The 23,152-nt window shown below is 36.3% G+C and overlaps 2 protein-coding genes across 2 annotated transcripts in view; one reads left to right on the plus strand and one right to left on the minus strand.

Annotated features, from left to right (window-relative positions):
• mRpS9 (mitochondrial ribosomal protein S9) overlaps window positions 1-23,152 on the plus strand; it is a 118,194-nt gene that overhangs the window by 56,653 nt on the left and 38,389 nt on the right. The gene's annotated exons all lie outside the window — the stretch shown is intronic.
• The window catches only part of wtrw (ankyrin repeat domain 61 water witch), a 76,316-nt gene that overhangs the window by 39,933 nt on the left and 13,231 nt on the right, over window positions 1-23,152 (minus strand). The window lies entirely within an intron of this gene.

The raw sequence follows: 23,152 nt of genomic DNA on the forward strand, positions 1-23,152 counted from the left end.
AGAAGACATGGTGTCTTCTATCTATAGAAGAATTGGTCTTCTATCTACAGAAGACTTGGTCTTCTATCTACAGAAGACTTGGTCTTCTATCTATAGAAGATTTTGGTCTTCTATCTATAGAAGACTTTGGTCTTCTATCTTTAGAAGACTTTGATCTTCTATCTATAGAAGACTTTGGTCTTCTATCTATAGAAGACTTTGGTCTTCTATCTATAGAAGACTTTGGTCTTCTATCTATAGAAGACTTTGATCTTCTATCTATAGAAGACTTTGGTCTTCTATCTATAGAAGACGTTGGTCTTCTATCTATAGAAGACTTTGGTCTTCTATCTATAGAAGACTTTGGTCTTCTATCTATAGAAGACTTTGGTCTTCTATCTATAGAAGACTTTGGTCTTCTATCTATAGAAGACTTTGGTCTTCTATTTGTAGAAGACTTTGGTCTTCTATTTATAGAAGACTTTGGTCTTCTATCTATAGAAGACTTTGGTCTTCTATTTATAGAAGACTTTGGTCTTCTATTTACAGAAGACTTTGGTCTTCTATCTATAGAAGACTTTGGTCTTCTATCTATAGAAGACTTTGGTATTCTATCTATAGAAGACTTTGGTCCTTTATCTATAGAAGACTTTGGTCTTCTATCTATAGAAGACTTTGGTCTTCTATCTATAGAAGACTTTGGTCTACTATCTATGGAAAGAAGACTTGGTCTTCTATCTATGGAAAGAAGACTTGGTCTTCTATCTATAGAAGACTTGGTCTTCTATCCATAGAAGACTTTGGTCTTCTATCTATAGAAGACTTTGGTTTTCCATCTATTGAAGACTTTGGTCTTCTATCTATAGAAGACTTTGGTCTTCTATCTATGGAAGACTTTGGTCTTCTATCTATAGAAGACTTGGTCTTCTATCTATAGAAGACTTTGGTCTTCTATCTATAGAAGACTTGGTCTTCTATCTATAGAAGACTTTGGTCTTCTATCTATAGAAGACTTTGGTCTTCTATCTATAGAAGACTTTGGTCTTCTATCTATAGAAGACTTTGGTCTTCTATCTATAGAAGACTTTGGTCTTCTATCTATAGAAGACTTTGGCCCTTTATCTATAGAAGACTTTGGTCTTCTATCTATAGAAGACTTTGGTCTTCTATCTATAGAAGACTTTGGTCTTCTATCTATAGAAGACTTTGGTCTTCTATCTATAGAAGACTTTGGTCTTCTATCTATAGAAGACTTTGGTCTTCTATCTATAGAAGACTTTGGTCTTCTATCTATAGAAGACTTTGGTCTTCTATCTATAGAAGACTTTGGTCTTCTATCTATAGAAGACTTTGGTCTTCTATTTGTAGAAGACTTTGGTCTTCTATCTATAGAAGACTTTGGTCTTCTATCTATAGAAGACTTTGGTCTTCTATCTATAGAAGACTTTGGTCTTCTATCTATAGAAGACTTGGTCTTCTATCTATAGAAGAATTGGTCTTCTATCTATAGAAGACTTGGTCTTCTGTATATAGGAGACTTGGTCTTCTATCTATGAAAGACTTTGGTCTTCTATCTTTAGAAGACTTTGGTCTTCTATCTATAGAAGACTTTGGTCTTCTATCTATAGAAGACTTTGGTCTTCTATCTATAGAAGACTTTGGTCTTCTATCTATAGAAGACTTTGGTCTTCTATCTATAGAAGACTTTGGTCTTCTATCTATAGAAGACTTTGGTCTTCTATCTATAGAAGACTTTGGTCTTCTATTTGTAGAAGACTATGGTCTTCTATCTATAGAAGACTTGGTCTTCTATCTATAGAAGACTTGGTCTTCTATCTATAGAAGACTTGGTCTTCTATCTATAGAAGACTTGGTCTTCTATCTATAGAAGACTTGGTCTTCTATCTATAGAAGACTTTGGTCTTTTATTTATAAAAGACTTTGTCTTCTATCTATAGAAAGAAGACTTGGTCTTTTATCTATAGAAAGAAGACTTGGTCTTCTATCTATAGAAGACTTGGTCTTCTATCTATAGAAGACTTGGTCTTCTATCTATAGAAGACTTGGTCTTCTATCTATAGAAGACTTGGTCTTCTATCTATAGAAGACTTGGTCTTCTATCTATAGAAGACTTGTTTTTCTATCTATAGAAGACTTGTTTTTCTATCTATAGAATACTTGGTCTTCTATCTATAGAAGACTTGGTCTTCTATCTATAGAAGACTTGGTCTTCTATCTATAGAAGACTTGGTCTTCTATCTATAGAAGACTTGGTCTTCTATCTATAGAAGACTTGGTCTTCTATCTATAGAAGACTTGGTCTTCTATCTATAGAAGACTTGGTCTTCTATCTATAGAAGACTAGGTCTTCTATCTATAGAAGACTTGGTCTTCTATCTATAGAAGACTTTGGTCTTCTATTTATAAAAGACTTTGTCTTCTATCTATAGAAAGAAGACTTGGTCTTTTATCTATAGAAAGAAGACTTGGTCTTCTATCTATAGAAGACTTGGTCTTCTATCTATAGAAGACTTGGTCTTCTATCTATAGAAGACTTGGTCTTCTATCTATAGAAGACTTGTTTTTCTATCTATAGAAGACTTGTTTTTCTATCTATAGAATACTTGGTCTTCTATCTATAGAAGACTTGGTCTTCTATCTATAGAAGACTTGGCCTTCTATCTATAGAAGACTTGGTCTTCTATCTATAGAAGACTTGGTCTTCTATCTATAGAAGACTTGGTCTTCTATCTATAGAAGACTTGGTCTTCTATCTATAGAAGACTTGGTCTTCTATCTATAGAAGACTAGGTCTTCTATCTATAGAAGACTTGGTCTTCTATCTATAGAAGACTTTGGTCTTCTATTTATAAAAGACTTTGTCTTCTATCTATAGAAAGAAGACTTGGTCTTTTATCTATAGAAAGAAGACTTGGTCTTCTATCTATAGAAGACTTGGTCTTCTATCTATAGAAGACTTGGTCTTCTATCTATAGAAGACTTGGTCTTCTATCTATAGAAGACTTGGTCTTCTATCTATAGAAGACTTTGGTCTTCTATTTATAAAAGACTTTGTCTTCTATCTATAGAAAGAAGACTTGGTCTTTTATCTATAGAAAGAAGACTTGGTCTTCTATCTATAGAAGACTTGGTCTTCTATCTATAGAAGACTTGGTCTTCTATCTATAGAAGACTTGGTCTTCTATCTATAGAAGACTTGGTCTTCTATCTATAGAAGACTTGGTCTTCTATCTATAGAAGACTTGGTCTTCTATCTATAGAAGACTTGTTTTTCTATCTATAGAAGACTTGTTTTTCTATCTATAGAATACTTGGTCTTCTATCTATAGAAGACTTGGTCTTCTATCTATAGAAGACTTGGTCTTCTATCTATAGAAGACTTGGTCTTCTATCTATAGAAGACTTGGTCTTCTATCTATAGAAGACTTGGTCTTCTATCTATAGAAGACTTGGTCTTCTATCTATAGAAGACTTGGTCTTCTATCTATAGAAGACTTGGTCTTCTATCTATAGAAGACTAGGTCTTCTATCTATAGAAGACTTGGTCTTCTATCTATAGAAGACTTTGGTCTTCTATTTATAAAAGACTTTGTCTTCTATCTATAGAAGACTTGGTCTTCTATCTATAGAAGACTTGGTCTTCTATCTATAGAAGACTTGGTCCTCTATCTATAGAAGACTTGGTCTTCTATCTACAGAAAACTTGGTCTTCTATCTATTGAAAACTTGGTCTAGGTCTTATACCTAAAGAATACTTGGTCTTCTATCTATAGAAGACTTGGTCTTCTATCTATAGAATACTAGGTCTTCTATCTATAGAATACTAGGTCTTCCATCTTTAAAAGACTTTGGTCTTCTATCTTTAGAAGACTTTGGTCTTCTATCTTTAGAAGACTTTGGTCTTCTATCTTTAGAAGACTTTGGTCTTCTATCTTTAGAAGACTTTGGTCTTCTATCTTTAGAAGACTTTGGTCTTCTATCTTTAGAAGACTTTGGTCTTCTATCTTTAGAAGACTTTGGTCTTCTATCTTTAGAAGACTTTGGTCTTCTATCTAAAGAAGAAATTGGTCTTCTATCTTTAGAAGACTTTGGGCTTCTATCTTTAGAAGATTTTGGTCTTCTATCTTTAGAAGATTTTGGTCATCTATCTTTAGAAGATGTTGGTCTTCTATCTTTAGAAGACTTTGGTCTTCTATCTTTAGGAGATTTTGGTCTTCTATCTTTAGAAGACTTTGGGCTTCTATCTTTAGAAGATTTTGGTCTTCTATCTTTAGAAGATTTTGGTCATCTATCTTTAGAAGACTTTGGTCTTCTATCTAAAGAAGAAATTGGTCTTCTATCTTTAGAAGACTTTGGTCTTCTATATTTAGAAGGCTTTGATCTTCTATCTAAAGAAGAAATTGGTCTTCTATCTTTAGAAGACTTTGGGCTTCTATCTTTAGAAGATTTTGGTCTTCTATCTTTAGAAGATTTTGGTCTTCTATCTGTAGAAGACTTTGGTCTTCTATCTATAGAAGACTTTGGTCTTCTATCTATAGAAGACTTTGGTCTTCTATCTACAGAAGAAATTGCCTTCTATCTATTGAAGACTTGGTCTTCTATCTATTAAAGACTTGGTCTTCTATCTACAGAAGAATGGGTCTTCTATCTATTAAAGACTTGGTCTTCTATCTACAGAAGAATGGGTCTTCTATCTACAGAAGAATTAATCTTCTATCTATAGAAAACTTTGGTCTTCTATCTATAGAAGATTTGGTGTTCTATCTATGGAAGACTTGGTCTTCTATCTATAGAAGACTTTGGTCTTCTATCTGTAGAAGACTTTGGTCTTCTATCTATAGAAGACTTTGGTCTTCTATCTATAGAAGACTTTGGTCTTCTATCTATAGAAGACTTTGGTCTTCTATCCATAGAAGACTTTGGTCTTCTATCTATAGGAGACTTTGGTCTTCTATCTATAGAAGACTGTGGTCTTCGATCTATAGAAGACTTGGTCTTCTGCCTGTATAAAGAAGACTTGGTCTTCTGTCCATGGAAGACTTGGTCTCGGTCTTCTATCTACAGAAGACTTTATCTTCTATCTTTAGAAGACTTTGGTCTTCTATCTTTAGATGACTTTGGTCTTCTATCTTTAGAAGACTTTGGTCTTCTATCTTTAGAAGACTTTGGTCTTCTATCTTTAGAAGGCTTTGGTCTTCTATCTTTAGAATACTTTGGTCTTCTATCATTAGAAGACTTTGGTCTGCTATCTTTAGAAGACTTTGGTCTTCTATCTATAGAAAACTTTGGTCTTCTATCTATAGAAGTCTTGGTCTTCTATCTATGGAAGACTTGGTTATCTATCTATAGAAGACTTGATCTTCTATCCAAAGAATACTTTTTTTGAAACCAATGTTCGAATTAAATTTTGACGCTCTATGGAAGGTGTTAAGCGGAAAATAAGAAGAAAGAAGACTTTGTCTGCTGTCTATGGATGACTTCATCTATAGAAGACATGTTCTTCTATCTGTAGAAGTCTTAGCCTTCTATCTAGAAGACTTGGACTTCTATCTATAGAAGACTTGGTATTCTATCTATAGAAGACTTTGATCTTCTATCAATAGAAGACTTTGGTCTTCTATCAATAGAAGACTTTGGTCTTCTATCCATAGAAGACTTGATCTTCTATCAATAGAAGACTTGGTTTTCTATCTATAGAACACTTGGCCTTCCATCTATCGAAGACTTGATCTTTTATCTATAGAACACTTGTTGTAATCCAAACGAGTTGCCCGGTATAGGTCATTTATCCTAACCTCTTTTTATATATTTTTGTCAACTTGTGTAACATTAGGTCAACACTTACTTGTGCCATTATTTTATCTCTTTTAAGTGTTTATCAAAATTGTCATCAAAATGTATTTGACATTTGCTATGTGTTTTTTTTTTTTTTTGAATTTGTTGTTGCCTCTGTTTTTTTGTTATCGCATTATCTGAGATATTCAACAACTTCTTCGTCTTTTTTATTTGGTTTGTTGACGATTCTTGGGAATCGTAAGTAAGCGCATGTAAACAAATCAAATTTCTTTTTTTGATATCGGACCTTAAGGGTAATTCTAAGAAATTTTAATACTCAATGGATTTACTACGATTCAGGGAATATATGTTTAGGATATTGATTTATTGTTGGGTAATCCTTTAATATTCTTATTCGAATCTCTTTGTGAACTTCTTTGAAAGTATGTGTACAAATTTATTTAGACAAGCGTACACTGAAATCAATGATGCCACAATTTCAACAATACTCAACTGAGAACAATCATTGTTTTAAACTATTTGTGAAGTTTTCAACAAAATGAAAATGTTCATGTCGGAAAACAATAATTTATATTTAATTATAGTGTATTTTCTAATTTAATTATATTATACAGTTAATTACAGCTATAAAAAAAGAAACAAAAGTGTTATCAAGGCAATGATAAAAATATTTTTTGCTAAAAATAACAAATTATTTTAAACATTTCGCTGATTTTAGCATCCGTATCTAAATTTCATGTCGGCAATTTGGACCTTAGTAATCTCAGCAGGAATTTAGATTGTTCTTTAAATAGAAATTATAATTGGGATAATCTTTTTCCACCCCTTGGGTTTGGGTTGGTTTTTTATGTCGAGGGCGGTTCGGAAACTTCTTAGCCTATCAATGAAAGAGAATAGTTAGTTTTTTAAAAATATTTTTATTTTTCAATATAATCTCCTGAAACTTCAATACACTTAGTCCAACGCTTTTCTAGCATTTCTACCCCTTGATTAAAATAGGTTTCCTCAAGGTTTTCAAAATAGTGGTTTACAACTGTAATTGCATCTTCATTTGAGGTAAAACGCTTGCCAGCAAGGATTTTTTTTTAGATTTGGGAACAAGTAAAAGTCCCTGGGAGCTAAATCAGGAGAATAAGGTGGGTGGTCAAGCAACTCGTACTTTAATTCGTTGATTTTAGCCATTGTTAAAACACTCTTGTGCGCTGGTGCGTTGTCTTGATGAAAAATTATTTTTTTTTGTCTTGTAAGCCAGGACGTTTTTCTCGAATTTGTACATTTAATTGATCCAAATGGTTGCAATAGTACTCTGAATTTATTGTTTTACCCTTTTGCAGATAGTCAATCAATAAAATACCTTTGAAGTCCCAAAAAAACCGTTGCCATAGCCTTACCAGCCGATTGAATTGTTTTTGCCTTCTTTGGGGCACTTCCTCCAGCTTCAGTCCATTGTTTGGATTGTTGTTTTGTCTCTGGAGTATAGTGGTGGATCCATGTCTCATCAACAGTTATGAAACGACGCTTAAAATCCATTTTATTTCGCTTTAAACGATCCAAACAAGCTTGAGAAATCTTCATTCTTATGCGTTTTTGATCGACTGTTAACAAATGCGGCACCCATCTTGCAGAAAGCTTTTTCATCTGTACTTCTCCATGCAAAATTAAATGGAATCGATCATTTGAGATGGCCATGATATTAGCAATTTCACGCACTTTTATTCGTCGATCATTTAATACCATATCATGCACTTTGGCTACAATTTCTGTTGTTGTTGCTGTTTTTGGACGTCCACTACGTGGTTCATCTTCAATGCTTGTACGACCACGTTTAAATTCAGCAACCGAATTTTTTACTGTTGCATATGAAGGAGCACTTTCACCTAACACATTCACCATATCATTATGAATTTCTTTTCCCGATAATCCTTTTTTATGTAAATATTTAATGACAGCAGGCATTTCTAATTTTTCCATTGTAAAACAATTGCGGATGCGTCTTTTTTGTACACCTGTTTCTATATGAAGGAGTTGCCAGATCGAAACAAAATTTAACAGAGATGGAAGTTTCCAAAACACTTAACTTTTTTCTGTTTATACCGCGCTTTTTGTGCTAGGCTAAGAAGTTTCCGAACTGCCCTCGTGGATATAACAAAGGAATGCTGTTCTATGGCAGCTTCAAAAACAAATCTGTATACAAAAACAAGTAAAAAAGTGTCAGTCGGCTTTGCCGACAGAAGTATACCCTCAGCCAATGTGAATTGAAACTTTCATCTACGGACAGATAGAATGTATTTAGCGTCTCTTCAGAATTTTGTGGCCCTTTTTCAACATTTGAAGTTGCCGACAAAAATGTGGATTAGAAATTAACACAAATGTTGAACTTTTGTGGGGGAGGTACCCTTAGGGAGGACCGATATGGGCCATTTCGGAAGTAAAACTAAATTTTGACAAAATATTAGGAGATCCAAAGTTTGGACCAAATTGGTTGCACCATTCAAGTGATATCGTCCTAACATTTTAGTGACATTATTTAAATATTGGGGAGAAGTACTGGAAGTTTGAAAACCGGTATTGCCCCATCAATGTAAGTTTGGATAAAATATGACGAAGACCAAATGTTGGACCAAATCGGCTGAACAGTTCGAGAGTTATCGTAGCATAGGGTTTTTAACACCTTTCGGGCTGTTTTCCCAAGAAATATGGATCTGCTCCTGAAAAAACTTTTACCGTCGTAATGGAGGTAGCGAATGCAAATCGCTTCAACAAAAATCAAAGTGATTCGAGAGCAGGTCTTAAAGTGAACTTATCCGAAATTTTGTGTGACAGGTACCAGAAGGAGTAGACAAATATGGTCCATATTCGAACCTGATCTATATCTGTAGATATATTAGGATGTGCAAAGTATGGATTACATCGGGCATTCCCTTCAAGAGTTATCGTGCGCATATTTTTCCGAAGATTTTTGAATTTTTGTGAGGGAGGTACCTGAAGGAGTGGACCGACATGGTTTATCTTCGAACTTAAAATATGTTTCGACAAAATATTACGAAGGTTAAGTTTTGGACCGAATTGGCATATCCGTTCGAAATTTATCTTGCGCTCCAACCACTACACACGGTGTCATAGGGTTTTTTGCACCTTTCAGGTTACTTTCTCAAGAAGTATGGACTTGTCCCTTATAAAACTTGTACCGTCGTATAGGGGACAGCGAATACAAGTTGCTACAACAAAAATCAAAGCGATTCGAGAGCAGATCCTAAACTGAACATTTCCGAAATTTTGTGTGGGCGGTAGTCGAAGGAGTGGACCGATTGAGTCCATATTTAAACTTCATCAAAGTCTGGTAGAACTTTCACGATGTACAAAGTGTGGGCCAAATCGGTTACTCCCTTCAAGAGTTATCGTGCGCACAAATTTTTCGAACATTTTCGAACTTTTGTGGGGGAGGTACCGGAAAGAGTGGACCGATATAACTTAAACTAAGTTTGGACAAAATATTACGAAAGCCAAAATTTGGATCGAATCGGTTTATTCGTTCGAAAGTTATCGTGCGCACCAACCAGACAGACGGACGGACGGACATTGCTAAATCGACTCCAAATTGTCTGAAACGGATTTCGTCCAAACATACTTGGGCTCTAAACTCATTATTTCGATGAGGCACATTTTTGGTCGTATCAAAGTGTATATACCCTTTCTAGCCTAAATGCTGAGGGTACAACAATTATTTTTTTATTTAATAAAAATACAATTTACTTTACCGAAAAATTGTTACGTGTGGCTACTGACTAATTTTCTCACATTCACAAAGCCTAAACCAGTAAGAAAAGGATCAAAGTCGGGCGGGGTCGACTATATAATACCCTACACCACTGTGAATATGTAAAATACATAGGGGAGCTAAATCCAAATCAGAACAGATTTCGATATAATTTTTCACATTTATTTGTAGACCAAATTCCGTCACATAGTCCAAATTTCATCAATATTGGACATATATAGCGTGTTTTGTGCATCAAATACCTAAAATCAGTCGAGAATATATATGAAAGCTATATCCAAATCTGAACCGATTTCTGCATAATTTGGCACACTTATTTCTAGACTAAATTCCGTCGCACATTCCAAATTTAATTGAAATTGGACATATATAGCGTGTTCCGTGCATCAAATACGACAAATCGGTCGAAAATATATATGGGAGCTATATCCAAATCTGAACCGATTTCGATATAATTTGCCACAGTTATTTCTAGACTAAATTCCGTCGCACATTCCCAATGTCATTGAAATCGGACATATATAGCGTGTTTCGTGCATCAAATACCTCAAATCGGCCGAGAATATATATGGGAGCTATATCCAAATCTGAACCGATTTCTGTATGATTTGCCACAGTTATTTCTAGACTTAATTCCGTCGCACATTCCAAATTTCATTGAAATCGGACATATATAGCGTGTTTCGTGCATCAAATACCTCAAATCGGTCGAAAATATATATGGGAGCTATATCCAAATCTGAACCGATTTCGATATGATTTGCCACAGTTATTTCTAGACTAAATTCCGTCGCACATTCCAAATTTCATTGAAATCGGACATATATAGCGTGTTTCGTGCATTATATCGATTTCGATATAATTTGCCACAGTTATTTCTAGACTAAATTCCGTCACACATTCCAAATTTCATTGAAATCTGACATATATAGCGTGTTTCGTGCATCAAATACCTCAAATCGGTCGAAAATATATATGGGAGCTATATCCAAATCTGAACCGATTTCGATATGATTTGCCACAGTTATTTCTAGACTAAATTCCGTCGCACATTCCAAATTTCATCAAAATCGGACATATATAGCGCGTTTTGTGCATCAAATAACTAAAATCGGCCGAGAATATATATGGGAGCTATATCCAAATCTAAACCGATTTCTGTATAATTTGGCACACTTATTTCTAGACTAAATTCCGTCGCACATTCCAAATTTCATTGAAATCTGACATATATAGCGTGTTTCGTGCATCAAATACCTCAAATCGGTCGAAAATATATATGGGAGCTATATCCAAATCTGAACCGATTTCGATATAATTTTTCACATTTATTTGTAGACCAAATTCCGTCACATAGTCCAAATTTCATCAATATTGGACATATATAGCGTGTTTCGTGCACCAAATACCTCAAATTGGTCGAAAATATATATGGGAGCTATATCGAAATCTGAACCGATTTCGATATGATTTGCCACAGTTATTTCTAGACTAAATTTCGTCGCACATTCCAAATTTCATTGAAATCGGACATATATAGCGTGTTTCGTGCATCAAATAGCTAACATCGGTCGAGAATATATATGGGAGCTATATCCAAATCTGAACCGATTTCTGTATAATTTGGCACACTTATTTCTAGACTAAATTCCGTCACACATTCCAAATTTCATTGAAATCTGACATATATAGCGTGTTTCGTGCATCAAATACCTCAAATCGGTCGAAAATATATATGGGAGCTATATCCAAATCTGAACCGATTTCGATGTGATTTGCCACAGTTATTTCTAGACTAAATTCCGTCGCACATTCCAAATTTTATTGAAATCGGACATATATAGCGTGTTTCGTGCATCAAATACCTCAAATCGGTCGAATATATATATGGGAGCTATATCCAAATCTGAACCGATTTCTGTATAATATGGCACACTTATTTCTAGACTAAATTCCGTCGCACATTCCAAATTTCATTGAAATCTGACATATATAGCGTGTTTCGTGCATCAAATACCTCACATCGGTCGAAAATATATATGGGAGCTATATCCAAATTTGAACCGATTTCGATATAATTTGGCACACTTATTTCTAGACTAAATTCCGTCGCACATTCCAAATTTCATTGAAATCTGACATATATAGCGTGTTTCGTGCATCAAATACCTAAAATCGGCCGAGAATATATATGGGAGCTATATCCAAATCTCAACCGATTTCTATATAATTTGGCACACTTATTTCTAGACTAAATTCCGTCGCACATTCCAAATTTCATTGAAATCTGACATATATAGCGTGTTTCGTGCATCAAATACCTCACATCGGTCGAAAATATATATGGGAGCTATATCCAAATTTGAACCGATTTCGATATAATTTGGCACACTTATTTCTAGACTAAATTCCGTCGCACATTCCAAATTTCATTGAAATCGGACATATATAGCGTGTTTCGTGCACCCAGTGCCTTAAATAGGGCGAAGATATATATGGGGGCTATATCCAAACCTGAACCGATTTTTACCAAAATAAATAGCGTTCGTCCTTTGGCAAAAAAAAACTATCTTCCCCAATTTTCATGCGAATCGGACAATAAATGCGATCTGTACTTTGTTTACAAAAATACATGGACAGACAGACGGACATGCGTAAATCGACTCAGAAAGTGATTCTATGTATATCCCTAAAAGGAACTAAGGGTCTATCTCGTTTCCTTTTGAATGTTACAAACTAATACACAAAGACATAATACCCCTTACCACAAAGTGGTGTCAGGTATAAAAAATTCAAAAAACGACGAAATTCCGGCTTCAGTATGTCAGCATCAATTTTAGGTGAATGCAGTGGATATATCGAGAAGTCATACACTAGTATCATGTTGCCCATGGAGTATTCTGTGATTCTTTCTTTCGACATAGGTGTATAAAATGTAACATTAAGCCAGAAATCGGAAGGGATCATAAAATAAACTTGTTGGCTTCAACCCATTTTTACCCAGTTTTCTACATTGATGCCACGTACAGCTTCCACGTAAATTATTTTTAGTGGTCGACATTATGGGATCCCTCCTAAAACACTTCATTTTAAAGTATTTCAGTCATACTATATATAGAATATGTTAACAGTTCGCGAATTCTGAATGGGTGAAACTAGGATTCATCGATTGTAAAACATTTTTGAGGGTATAAAAAACCAATTGTTTTTTTATTTAATAATAAAAATAGGTAAAAAAACTTTTTAAGTTAAACGGTTTTATGTTAAACATACATTGCAATGTTTAAGATAAATGTACTAAAAACCAAAAAATAATAAAATAGATACAGTCGTTTGAATTATAAACATATGCATAGACTAGACTAAAATAAAACCGTGGGGCACGTCAATTGTCTACAATCGTTGATTAAAATGTTCGTTTTGTAATGTTACACTATAATTAGGCAGTTGTTCAACCGACAGCGATGGACGTGTGATAAGTAGGGATAGAATGTGCAAACAAGCTAGCAAGCTCGATTATAAGCGAGTTTTAGGGTTTCATAGTGGTGAGCGAGTAGTACTTTGTCGATTAAAGACAAACTACGAGCAGTGAAACGATTCTTCGCCAGCCAGCAGTGTGAATGTCCAACGATAAACTAGTTGAAACATTTTTTTATTTACATGGAGTGTATAACTATTGGAATTTTTATGAGCAAGAAAATAGTAAGTAATTTCCTCACCGTCTGCGGGCTAACTGCCTAACGACGAATTAAACGATTCTTCTATCGCACATTATGTCGATAATTTGTAGACAATTGACGTGCCCCACGGTTTTATTTTAGTCTAGTCTATGCATATGTTTATAATTCACACGACTGTATCTATTTTATTATTTTTTGGTTTTTAGTGCATTTATCTTAAACATTGCAATGTATGTTTAACATAAAACCGTTTAACTTAAAAAGTTTTTTACCTATTTTTATTTTCTAGTTTTTGGTTTTTATTTCGCATTCTGTTTAATTCATTTAGTGCTACATTATTGCAAGGTTTCTTGCCGGTTAGTTTATTGCAGTCCAACTCCTCTATACGTAGTCCCTGCAAAGATCTTACTCTACTAAGAGCCACGTAGACTTGACCTTCTTCAAACAGTTTCGCACCTAAGTATACGACTGCGTGATCCATAGTGCTGCCCTGCATTTTATGTATTGTAGAAGCCCATGATAGTATTAAAGGCAACATTCTTCTTTCAGCCGTCCCGTAATTGTACTTAGCTGGAAACTGTATGGCTTTCGGGTGTATAAGATGTACTGTATAGTGCACTGTATTCTTCTTGTCAAGCCCTTTTATTTCATACCCATATTGGTGGGATTGATAAAAAAAATGTTATCAGCCATTTGGTAGCGGCGGCCATCTTAGATTTCAATTTTGCATGGTAAATTGTATTCTACTTGTTGAGACCTTTCATTTGATACCCATGTTGATGGGATTGATAAAACCTAAGTTATCCGCCATTTTGTAGAGGCCGCCATCTTGGATTTTAATTTTATATAGTACATTGTATTCTACTGGTTGAGCACTTTCATTTGATACCCATATTGATGGGATTGATAAAACCTACGTTATCCGCCATTTTGTAGCGGCCGCCATCTTGGATTTCAATTTTTTATAGTATATTGTATTCTGCTTGTTGAGCCCTTTCATTTGATACCCATATTGATGGGATTGATAAAATCTACGTTATCCGCCATTTTGTAGCGGCCGCCATCTTGGATTTAAATTTTTTATAGTATATTGTATTCTGCTTGTTGAGCCCTTTCATTTGATACCCATATTGATGGGATTGATAAAATCTACGTTATCCGCCATTTTGTAGCGGCGGCCATCTTGAATTTATAATGATAATGAATAAACATAATTGTATTGTCACCAAAATCCAAAGTGTATACAAAATTTCAGATTAATCGGTTGACAGGAAGAGGGTGAAATTTGAATTACTAAATTTGACCCAAGAATAAATAATAAAACAAACGGGGTGAGCTAAATAAAACCATTTAAAAATACACAAAAACACAATTTTTTTTATGGAAAATTTGTTACGTGTGGCTACTGACTAATTTTCTCACATCCACAAAGCCGAAAAGCCGCGTAGTTTCTATAAATTTTTATAGATTTTAGGTTAGGGGCTTTTAATCCGATAATATCGATAGACAAAACTATCTATCGATATTTAATTTTTAAAAAAGAATCGATACTATCGATAGTGCCATCGATTTTTTTTGGCAGCTCTATCGTGAAGTGTATCATGTATAAGGCAATCAAGACTATTCATTACAATCCATTATCCTCTACGTCACGCCTAAAAGTATACACCACTTTCTATTTGAACGGCTTTTATGCATCTTTCTTTATGATTCATTTCACAATACATATTTTCTGATTTTTTTTATTAGCCAATTAAGAATTCCAACAACTATATGTTTTTATGTCACCACTACTTAAAAACTTTCTTAATTTCAGCTATAAATTTTTGTAAACAATGATTTATAGACTACGAAATAATTAGTGGTGAAATAATTTGGTGTCAAGTGTATTTTTTTTTTTTTTTTGGAATAGATAAGGCAAATTATTATCCTCACTCATTGTTATTAGCAGCAACCACTTCATTCATGATGATGAAGATCAGCAGCAGCGCTAATATCATCCAGAGAATGGCAATCAACATCACCATAAAGAAAAACAAGTGAGCAAAGGCTATAGTCGAGACGGGGCCGACCATGTGATACCCTACACCACTACCCCTGTGCATAAGCTTTTCACTGGTAAACATTTCTTTTAGGGAATATAAACCGACTACCACCAAAAATAATATGCCTCTTTGTCTCTGTCTCCAAAATTTCGTGACCATCCGATCAAAATTACGACCTGTAGCTTCATTGCAAAAAAATGGAAGAATTGGATGCATTACAGACTATTGTGTTATCTCCCATGTTTGACCACCTTTGCCAACCTGCTTTACACCAATGTAAAGGTAATATTTTATTCTTCCATTGACAGGCTTTGTCGTTGGAATACCCCTACTAGAAGCCAATATATTCACAAAGAATAAAACCTTGAATTTGTCTCCAAATGAGTTTTTCCCCATTCCAAATCAATAGGCTTCTTCCTATGTGGGACCCGCATCAACTCCCAAAAAATTCGTGACGATCCGATTAAAATTGCGACCTGTAGCGTGATTACAAACAAATCGGAAAATGGGATGCATTACCGGCGATAGCTCTGTTGTTTGAGCAGCTACGACAACCTGCTTTACATCGTTGTAAAGGTGATATTTTCTACTTTCCTTGCCAGGTTTTGCTTTTGATATACCTCTTAAAGAAACCGAGATATTGGCTTTGAAATAAAACGTAGACCTTTTCTCCAAATAAGTTTTTGCCCATTCCGACCCTTGAATATTATCCGACCATCATTAAAATCAGTAGGCTTCTTCCTCTGTGGGACCCCCATTAACCCCTAAACTTTCGTGACGATCCGATCAAAATTGCGACCTGTGGCGTGATTACAAAAAATTCGGAAATGGGATGCATTATCGACTATTGCCATATCTCTGCTATTTGACCACCTATGACAACCTAATTTACATCGTTGTAAAGGTGATATTTTCTACTTTCCTTTCCAGGTTTTGCTTTTGATATACCTCTTAAAGAAACAGAGATATTGGCTTTGAAATAAAATGTTGACTTTTCTCCAAATAAGTGTTTGCCCATTCCGACCCCTAAATATTACCCGACCATCATTAAAATCAGTAGGCTTCTTCCTCTGTGGGACCCCCATTAACCCCTAAACTTTCGTGACGATCCGATAAAAATTGCGACCTTTGGCGTGATTACAAAAAATCGGAAATGGGATGCATTATCGACTATTGCCATATCTCTGCTATTTGACCACCTACGACAACCTAATTTACATTGTTGTAAAGGTGATATTTTCTACTTTCCTTTCCAGGTTTTGCTTTTGATATACCTCTTAAAGAAACAGAGATATTGGCTTTGAAATAAAATGTTGACTTTTCTCCAAATAAGTGTTTGCCCATTCCGACCCCTAAATATTATCCGACCATCACCAAAATCAATATGCTTCTTCATCTGTGAGACCCCCATTAACCCTGAAATTTTCGTGACGATCCGATCAATATTGCGACCTGTAGCGTGATTTCCAAAAAAATAGAAAAATGGGATGTATTACCGACTATTGCGATATCTCCGTTATTTGGTTACCTACGCCGACCTAGTTTGCATCATTGTAAAGACGGGATCTTCTACTTTCATAGTCAGGCTTTTCTTTTGGAAAATTTTTAACCAAAGCTGTGATATTTGTCAATATAATTAAAATCACAAAAATGAAAATTGGGGTTTTATTTGCTACTATTGCGATATCTTCGTTGTTTGATCACCTACAAGCACCTACTTTACATCATTAGAAAGGTGATATTTTCTGCTTTCATTGTCAGGTTTTGCTTTTGGTATACCCCATACAGAAACTGAGATATTGGCTTTGGAAAAAAACGTTGTCTTTTTACCCACCTAAGTTTTTTGCCCTTTCCGACCCCTAAATATTATCCGACCATCACCAAAATCAATAGGCTTCTTCCCCTCCGGGACCCCCATCAACATCCAAAATTTCGTGACGATCCGATCAAAATTGCGACCTGTAGCGTGATTACAAGGTTTAGATGGACAGACGGACGGACGGACGGACTGACGGACGGACACACATAGCCAGATCGACTCAGCTCGTCGAGACATTCATTTTTATATATATAAGTATGGGTCTACGACCATTATTTCGATGCGTTACAAACTTTTTGGCCAAAACCAACTTATAATACCCTCCCCACATAGTGGTGTAGGGTATAAAAACAACCGTAACTGCAATTGATTTAAATTGTAATTGAATAAGAAGAAATGAAAATATGTTTATACGACGAAAATCACAACCAAATCACAAAAAATCTAAATCTAAAAAGTAGCCAAAGTAGATATAACAAAGGAATGCTGTTCTCTATGGTCGCTTCAAAAACAAATCTGTACACAAAAAAAGTAGTTTAGAATATTTTTGTGTGATTAAAATGGCGCTATGGAGAAAACTAAAAAAGGGGAAACGACGTCATAGTTTCAGACTTCCGTTATTTTGCTGAACAAGCAAGCCAAGCCGATTCAATCAACATCTCACGAAATGATCACGAATGCTGGCTACCGACTCTGGTATACTTGACCAACGGCAAAAAAAAAGTAATTACTACTACGATGACAATAACAATGAATTTCAAATTAAAACTTTGATGACACAAAAGACAGTCGTCGTTGAAAGATGTTTAATGAATTTTCTCGGGTGTTTGTTTTTTTCTCTTTTTTTGGACAAGGACCGGAAAACGTTGAACTTTTTGCTCGCCACGTAATTTGAATCTAATATGGATGTGGATATTGTAATATGGACTAATTACTTCACATTTCAATTTTGGCGAGTAGTGGACTTTTCTACAAAGAGAAACAATTACACTGTACAACACAAAAAATAATTACAAGCTAATTCGGCCAGATTATGAAAGAGGACCGAAAAAAAGAAGACACGTGTATCGGCGTTTTGAAAGTTTACGTCAGGAAGTAACCTAAAAAGGCGTGGCAAATTCCGCCCATTTCTACAGGTTTTGAAATATTCGACATCAGATTCCTTGGAATCTTTGCATTTTAGGTATAAAGTGTCTTTGGCAAAATTACGGACAACAATGCGGGCTATTTTTCTATAAAAAATTAACCCTTGTGCGAGTCACTAAACGTGTCATTTTGGTCACGTTTAAAAACTCCTTTAAAATGTGATCATATCAGATCAAAATATTCTACAAAATTATTTGTCATAAAATTTTACTATAGGTCCCCGAATACACCAAACCACTTAAGTCGTACCTAAACGCCAGGAATCTGCCAAAAGTAAAATCACGTTTTAGGGTTAATGTTGTACTTTATCTGAGTTTATTAAGTTTTGTCCCACAAAACTTTATTCCAGATAGAAGACGTCAAAGACAAAAATATTCTCCATCAAATTTCAATATAAGTCGCCGAATAAATGAAATATATATTTGCAATATATATCAAGAAAATATATACATTAAATTTGCCAACAAAACACCCAAATATTTATACCCTACACCACCTTGTGGTAAGGGGTTGTTGTTGTTGTAACAGTGTTTTTGTTATGTTTATTTGTTCGTTCCTCTGTTCAATCTGGCTCTGGGTCTATCTTCAGTTCCAGAAAAGTGGCTGCTTCGATGGGATGTAGCCACAGATCCACTGGAGTTAGATGGGTAGGTTTGGCGGGGCAGTTAAAAAGGTGTTGTGTGTCGTGCGGGCCCATGCTGCATACTGGGCAGATGTCTTGCACGGCGCGATCGATTTCCGCCCAATAAGAATTTAGGCGACTGCAATATCCCGAGCGCAGTTGAGCCAAAACTACTCTAGTTTGTCGTGGCAGCTGACGCTCCTCAGCTGCGATAGATGGATGTACTCCGAGTACTTTATTCACACTATAATTGCTTAAGGCCTTGGCAACTGCGTCCGTGTGAATGCTATTCAATCCTGCTTGATATGCTTGTTGATCTAGGGGTTCTCTCCTGTATCGTTGGACCTCTCCCTCTAGAGCATGGATATCCTTCCTGATCTCCCTGAATGGGCCGGGCCTACCCACAAGATGGTGATTGGGATGGCTCACACGATAACATCCAAGCAGGTACTGCAACGAAAGCATCTCATTGTGTTGCTTTACAGGAAGAATTTTTGCCTCCTCATGTAGATGGTCCACTGAAGATTTGAGGAGGCACCCTGTCGCTGTTCTCAGGGCGGCATTCTGGCAAGTTTGAATCTTTTTCCAGTTCGAATCGCACAATCTCGGGGACCAGACTGGAGCCGCATAGCTTACCACAGACCGACCTATCGCGTTATATGTGGTCAACAAGGTTTCTTTATCTGCACCCCAAGTGCTGCCGGCCAGGGACTTGAGGACCTTGTTCCTACTTTTCAACTTGTCGCAGACAGCTGTGGCGTGTGCGCACGACGTGAATGTAGTGTCGAATGTGACCCCTAAAATTTTAGGGTAGTTTGTGGTCGGAATTCTGCTACCGTCGACCACGACATTCAACTCACGTCCAAACTGCGCTGTCCATGTGGTGAACAGAGTGGCTGTAGATTTTGTGGGGGAAATCTGCATATTCCTCGAATGGAAAAAGGTGGTAAGATCAGTTAAATAGTTGTTCAGTCTCTCACAGATGTCATCAAGATAGGTACCCGACGCCAAGATCGTGCAATCATCCGCATACGTCACGATCTCAATGCCGTCTGGAGGGGGTGGAATACAGGAGAGGTAGAGGTTAAACAGTTCCGGAGATATCACCCCACCTTGGGGAACTCCCTGTTTCACTCTACGGGGTTTGGACTTCTTATTCCTGAATTCCACGCACGACTGGCGTCCACACATATAGTTGACTATCCAACGTTTCAAGCTTGGCCGGAGGGTTGTCTGCTCAATGTCCTCAAACAGCGTGGAGTGCCTGACTGTATCAAAGGCTTTTGATAAGTCAAGAGCCACCATCACTGTTCTATCGCACGGCCGTCTCTGGTTGAGTCCTTTACAGATATATGTGGTAATGGCGTGCAGCGCTGTTGTCGTGCTGTGCTGCTTACGGAATCCATGTTGATGATCGGCAACTTGATAGCTATTTCTGATACTGGGGAGGATCAAGGCCTCAAGTGTCTTTGCTACGGGCGACAAAAGCGAAATCGGTCTGTACGATTCACTTTTGCTGGCATCCTTGCCTGGCTTCCGTAGTGGGACCACCCTGCCCATTTTCCAGACTTCGGGAACAACGAGGGTGGCAAGCGACAAGTTGAATACTTTGGTGAGATACTCGACTCCCGGCTCATCCAGTTGCTTCAACATTACCATGGAGATTCCATCAGGGCCCAACGCTTTGGATGATTTAGCGTTCCTGATGGCATTGGCAACATCATCCATTGTAAATTGTGGTGGTTCATCCTCGACAGGAAGAGATCTGATGCGACGTAATACTCTTCTCTTCGCCCTGTCACTCTCGGGATGCTCGACAAACTGTCGATTGAAATTACTTGCGCACCTCTTCGGGTCAGTCAACGTAACGTCGCCAAACGTGACTGAGGTCTTATCTTCCCTTCTTCCAGGGTTCGAGCGTGACTTAACCGTTGCCCACAATTCACCTATACCGGCTCCAATGTTGCAGCTCTTCAAATGATTTAACCATTTGTTCCGCTTATGCTCGCCGACCAGCCTGTTAACTTCCAGTGTCAGCTCCCTTGTGGTAAGGGGTATAATGTCTTTGTGCATTAGTTTGTAACATGCAAATGGAAACGAGATATACTCATAGTACCTTTTAGGGATATACTTGTACATAGAATCACTTTCTGAGTCGATTTACGCATGTCCGTCTGTCATGTAGTTTTGAACAGGTCGCAATTATTGTCCGATTCTCATGAAAATTGGGGAAGATGGTTTTTTTGGCCTAAGAACGAACACTATTTATTTTGGTAAAAATCGGTTCAGATTTGGATATAGCCCTCATATATATCTTCGCCCGATTTAAGGCATTTGGTGCACTACACACGCTATATATGTCCGATTTCAATGAAATTTGGAATGTGCGACGGAATTTAGGCTAGAAATAAGTGTGCCAAATTATATAGAAATCGGTTCAGATTTGGATATATAGCTCCCATATATATTCTCGGCCGATTTTAGGTATTTGATGTACGAAACACGCTATATATGTCCGATTTCAATGAAATTTGGAATGTGCGACGGAATTTAGGCTAGAAATAAGTGTGCCAAATTATATAGAAATCGGTTCAGATTTGGATATAGCTCCCATATATATTCTCGGCCGATTTTAGGTATTTGATGTACGAAACACGCTATGTATGTCCGATTTCAATGAAATTTGGAATGAGCGACGGAATTTAGTCTAGAAATAAGTGTGCCAAATTATATAGAAATCGGTTCAGATTTGGATATAGCCCCATATATATCTTCGCCAGATTTAAGGTATTTGGTGCACGAAACACGCTATATATGTACGATTTCAATGAAATTTAGAATGTGTGACGGAATTTAGTCTAGAAATAAGTGTGCCAAATTATATCGAAATCGGTTCAGATTTGGATATAGCTCTCATATATATTTTCGACCGATTTGAGGTATTTGATGCACGAAACACGCTATGTATGTCCAATTTTGATGAAATTTGGACTATGTGACGGAATTTGGTCTATAAATAAATGTGAAAAATTATATCGAAATCTGTTCTGATTTGGGTTTAGCTCCCATATATATTTTGCATATTCACAGTGGTGTAGGGTATTATGTAGTCGGCGCCGTCCGACTTTGAACCTTTCTTTACTGGTTAAATTTGTCATTCCTTTTGTAACACATCGAAATATTCATCGGAGACCCTATAAGGTATATATATATATATATATATATATATTCTTGATCAGGGTAAAATTCTAAGCCGATATAACCATGTCCGTCTGTTGAAATCAAGATACAGCTCGCAATTTTTAGATAGAGCTTTATAATTTGGTATAGACGTTTCTATTACTCCTAGGATGTTTGGTATTGCAAATGGGCTATATCGGTCCACGTTTTGATATAGCCCCCATAGAACGGTACCTCCTGATTTTCGGTATTTTGAAGGTTTTAGCCTCATTATCACTCCGAAATTTGGTACGTAGCCTTCGTTGGGGGTATAAAATTTTCTCCCAGAAATTTGTCGGTATAGGTCCACACCTTCATTTTGCCCCCATAGAACAGTACCTCCCGATTTTCGGTATTTTGAAGGTTGTGGCCACAGCAATACACCGAAATGGCTGAAATTTGGTATTTAGTCTTTGTTGGAGGTAAAACCCTTTCTGAATGAAATTCGTCGCTATAGGTCCACTTTTCGATATAGCCCCCACAGAAAGGAACCTCCCGATTCTCGTAATTCTAAAGGTTGCAACGTCAATATCCCAATGAAATACTGAAATTTGTTATTTAAGCTGAAAACACATCCAACGTTTGGGTATAGTTTTGTGTTGGGCTTTAAGAAAAAACAACAACGACAACAGGGAGACGCCGGCACCAAAGTCCAGCGTTGATCTGTTTGCCGGCATATATTTCAAATGAATTTGATTTTTTCGGCATCATGCCCAACAGTGTAAAAACGACCAAAATGACACAAAACTTTACCCAAACGTTGGATGTGTTTTCAACTATAGTCTTACATATGGTTATTAAATGTTCCCGAAGATAATTAACAGTATAGTTCCACGGGTTCCTATATACCCCATAGAAGTGTACCTCTTGATTTTCGGTATTTTGAAAGTTTTCCGGAAATATCGGAAATTTGGTATTTAGTCTTCTTTGAGTCTAAAATCCAGAAATTTGTAGGTCAGTCAACATCAAACACTTTTCAACGGTGGCAAATATCCCTCAGTAATGTTGTCGACATTTTCTGAGTATTTTAGTCTTGTAAAACTTCTC

Source organism: Musca autumnalis, unplaced genomic scaffold (genome assembly GCF_047663935.1).
Source record: "Musca autumnalis isolate F117 unplaced genomic scaffold, ASM4766393v1 scaffold_1, whole genome shotgun sequence".
Taxonomy (NCBI): domain Eukaryota; kingdom Metazoa; phylum Arthropoda; class Insecta; order Diptera; family Muscidae; genus Musca; species Musca autumnalis.